This window comes from Etheostoma spectabile, chromosome 17 (genome assembly GCF_008692095.1).
Source record: "Etheostoma spectabile isolate EspeVRDwgs_2016 chromosome 17, UIUC_Espe_1.0, whole genome shotgun sequence".
NCBI lineage: Eukaryota > Metazoa > Chordata > Actinopteri > Perciformes > Percidae > Etheostoma > Etheostoma spectabile.
Genome location: NC_045749.1, coordinates 22,949,190 through 22,953,427, shown reverse-complemented (window position 1 = coordinate 22,953,427; position 4,238 = coordinate 22,949,190). Strand labels below are relative to the sequence as shown.

Here is a 4,238-nt window from a genome sequence, read left to right as displayed (position 1 = left end):
CAATAGACTGGATCACACTACTCCAGTCCTCACTAAGACCAATAGACTGGATCACACTACTCCAGTCCTAACTAAGACCAAGAGACTGGACCACATCCCTCCAGTTCTGAAGTCTTTACATTGGCTTCCTCTGCCTCAAAGAATTGATTTCAAAGTACTTTTCAATAAATAAAATATATGTAAAATAATATATAAATATTGTTTGGCATTGTCATAGTTTTATGTTAGAGGTTGAAATGCGGCATGACAGCGGGTCTTCCCCTCACTCTCACTCTGCTTCTCTTCTCACTTATTCTTCTCTCTGTTTAGCCTTTTTTTCTTTTTTTCTACTGTCACCTGTTTCTCCTCTACACATAGACTTATCGCCAACTCTCCCCTTGAGTTACAAAAACAAGTTCACCTTTGCATTATCACCCCAAATGTCAGCTCAGGCTATTATCAACTTCTTAAGTTACCTATCCGAAGGCCGCAGTTATGAATCTTAATACTGCATGCCTTTGAAGCCAGTATCACGATGCATACTTAGGTGAAATATCTTCATCTCTTTCTCCCACACTTTGATCACTAGGTAGGAGTGAAGCTCAAAAACTGCTACGAGAACTCTGAATTGGACAAGTCAGACAGAGGACAGGCGAGCTTCGCAATCCTTTATGAATGACACAGCACAATATTATTGCAATATTATTTATGCTTTAGCTCTTGCTATTCCAGATTGCTTCACTTTGTGAAGCTGAAGCTCTGAATAAAAAGACGCCAAAAACCTACGCTCTTGTAGTTGGGTTATAAACGAGCTTCAGACGGTTCCTGACGGGGAAGATGAGAGGAGATGTATTGCATAAGTCACACTGACTGGTCGCTGGAGGCTTAATTCAGCAGCTTGGTAATCCGGATCCGGCGCGGGGTTGTCCTCACCTGGCCCGGCCGCCGCTCCACATGCACAGCTGTGTGTGTGTTCCCTTCTTACCAGCTGTCTGAAGCACTCTTTAAGGCTATTTATAATGGAGGTTTTTGTTTGCACGCTGGGTTGTTACCTCCACCCGCTTGTCTCCGAGTTATTTGAGAGTAGTGAGCTCATTGGACGGCGTGGTTCCTACCAAAACGAGCGTGCATCAAGTGAGAACCTGGTTCATCAGTGGAGGACGTTTGGTTTGGGGGTGAAACCGTCTGGTCAAGTCACCTCTCTGGGCAACCTTCAAGGAGACTCGTTTGGTGTCTTTTGCAGCGCGTTAATGGACTAATGAAAGGAACATTTAATCTTTAGAAGTTAATTAGGACTATGAGTGAAATGTGTGTAAATGAGTCTGGATCAAATCTTTAGTAGAGCTGTGTCGACATAAAAACATAATATTTGAATTAGAATTGATATCTTTCTAAAGATTAATTTTTTGAGATTTTCCTTTTATTCAATAGTGACAGGTGAGTAGTGGGAGAGAAAGAGAGGCGATAGCATGCAGCAAAGGGCCACAGGTGGCATACCAACCCACGGCCCCTCCAAGGACTCAGCCTACATGGGGCACCCACTCTACTGGGTGACCTACAGGTCGCCCCGACAATGGATATTTCATGTTAATGTAAAAAAAAAAAAGGGTGCAGAAACGTCCTTTTAAAAGTTGAAAAAAATGCATAAACTGTCTCTATCAAAACCCTGAAACCTTTAACCAGCTGGACCCAAGACATTCAGGCTCACAGCTATGGACACAAACACAACGCTTCTGTTCTGATGAGCTGCCGATGCCCAGGTCAATGCAGAGAGGAATTAAAAGACTCTTTTTTTCCAACTTATAGAAAACATACACAAAAAGTTTTAAAAAAGCGTTGATGGTGGTTTTCCGGCTGGTCCAGTCTGTCTACCCAACACACAGGAATGTCTCCTTGACTTGGACATCCCATGTATAACTGAACAAGGTACAACAATTTGAGGAAAGTCCATGTTTTCCAATTTGTCTCTCTTCCCATATTTTATTTTATTCTGGTTGATTTTTATTTATTTTTTTATTTAAAGTTTTATAATTATTTGGATTTGTCAATAGTTAGTTGTTCACTTAGATGTAATCAAAGTTGTGTTTAAATGGTGCAGCCTAAGCTTTGTCTCTGTTTTCCCTAATAATAAGACGTCATAGGAAACTTCAGAGGAAACTATTAAGAATAATTGGAACTCATAAAAATAAAGTGTCAATGTTTTATTTCCTATCATGAAGATCTACATGCCCTCTCCACACCCCTGAATGCTGGAATCCCAAAGTTGTGCACGTTTTGAACTGTAGAAAGATGAAAATGGCTTCAAGATTGATAGAAACCGAGCAATTGTTGCTCAGAAACCTGCTGGAGTTTCTGTTCTGTTCTGGGATTTGGGATGAGACCTGGCTGTTTAACGACACAATATCTGTCTTTCAATTCAAATGAACTTGTTTTGAATAAATGTATAATTATATCTATCTTTCTGTGATGTCCAAACTTTGTCTCTTGCCCTATTATTTTTCTTTTCAAAGAAAGCAGTTTGACAGACAGCCTAGCTCCTGGGAAAAGTGGCACAGCAGCGAGCTGGAAGGCATTAAGAGCTTTCAGCGACGCCCCGAGGCAGGCTCATGTGATACCCTGAAAGTGAAGGGCTAATATTTTAAAGTCAGCTTGGTATTTACCAGAAGCTCGTAGCGTTCACCTCCGATCCACAGCAAGGTATCCAAACACTGGGAGGATGAGTGCTGAAGCAGCTTCTCAGCCAGGGTTCAGTGGTTGAGAGAGAAACCAACCTGGATGCCCAACATGACGTTGATGTTAGGCATCTAAAATGTGACACCACAGAACTCTTTGCCTGTGCACCTCGGCCATGACGTAACCCATGAAATACAACAATAAAATGCAGAAAATCCTCTTTTGTAAAACACGATGAGGGAGAAGTCAGCCTGTTTGATTGATGGAATTATTACAGAGTCTACTTAACAATCCTCTAAATTTAGATGTGATTTGGTATCCCAGTTCTGAGCAGGGATTCCTGGCCTGCAACCCAAGCATTACCTCAGCTCTGAGTGCCGTGTGCGTGAAGACTGGGCAGAGAGGCTGCTGTCAGCCAGCCCAAATGGCAACGATTGGTCTGTTGAACTGAGCTCAGCCAGAGTGAAACGGCTAAACAAGCATAGTTGTTCACATCCAGACATATTACTGCAAACTGAAAACATGCTGGTGCTAGTGCCTGTTCACAGAGGGAGGTAAAGAGGGTCGGAGAAGCCAGGTGGTCTGGGTTTCCTCCTACATCTGGATGTGCATTCTGACAAATGTTCCTGGTCCAGTCTGCGTTACGAGCTGCAGGTTGATGTACGTGACGAAAGAAAGGAGAGCCGGCGACATCCAAATTTATTGAGCCAGGGTTTTGATTTCAGCAAAGGATACGTACACATAGTCAAAGTCAGGAGCAGTGGTTCCCATTTATCATAGAAAATACCAACAAGCATTGAACATCCTAAATATCAGTTTGTCACACAATAACTTGTGTTCAGTCTAAAAAAATATGGCTGCTGTAATCTATGTGTAACAATGCATAAAGACTGTAATGTGAAAGGAGTCGCTTGCAGTGAAAGACCCACAGAGAAGTATCTCTATTAGTTTTGGTTTTACGGCCCACAATAGATTTAGATACGTTTATAGGGTAACTACCAATTTCTTCAACCTGCAGCCTATTTTCCTGTGGTTTTGTGCCTAAGTGACTGATGGAACAACAATCTTTGACATCGATCCAGTATTAAGCGATAATGTTACAATGGAAGTTAATAGGGCAATTGTGCAGCTTGTATTTACCTTCACAAAAGAGCTACCACTGACAGACTCCGATTAATATTCTAAGTGTCAGACAACATTATGGAAAGATTGCTAAGGAGGTCAACATTTCTGTAAACATTTCCAAATTGTGTTTCTTAAACCCACCAGACTCCATGTAAATAAAGCACGGTAAAATACACTTCATTCAAAGTTGACTGAAAAAAAGTGAAACTTTGACAATTCAGTTTTTAGGTTGTCTTTCCACTTATCCAACCATCACAACTGTAGTTTAGGTTGAAATAAACACAGTTTACTTATTTGCATGTAAAAATATGTTGGCTCTTTAGATGCTAAAAGTATTGCTTTTTTAAATAGAGTCTGGCGGGTTTAATGCTAGTGACCTCAGAGCGTTTTCTGGTGAAACAGAAAGGTCTCAAAGATTTTTCCATAATGTTGTCAGACACTTTGAATAATAATCTGAGTCT

At 41.1% G+C, this 4,238-nt stretch overlaps 1 long non-coding RNA gene across 1 annotated transcript in view; it reads left to right on the top strand.

Moving 5' to 3' along the window:
- LOC116705688 (uncharacterized) overlaps positions 1 to 4,238 on the top strand; it is a 17,273-nt gene that overhangs the window by 4,508 nt on the left and 8,527 nt on the right. The window contains exon 2 of the long non-coding RNA XR_004335997.1: positions 569 to 574. This is a non-coding gene — a long non-coding RNA (uncharacterized LOC116705688). The remainder of the gene's footprint in view (positions 1 to 568; positions 575 to 4,238) is intronic.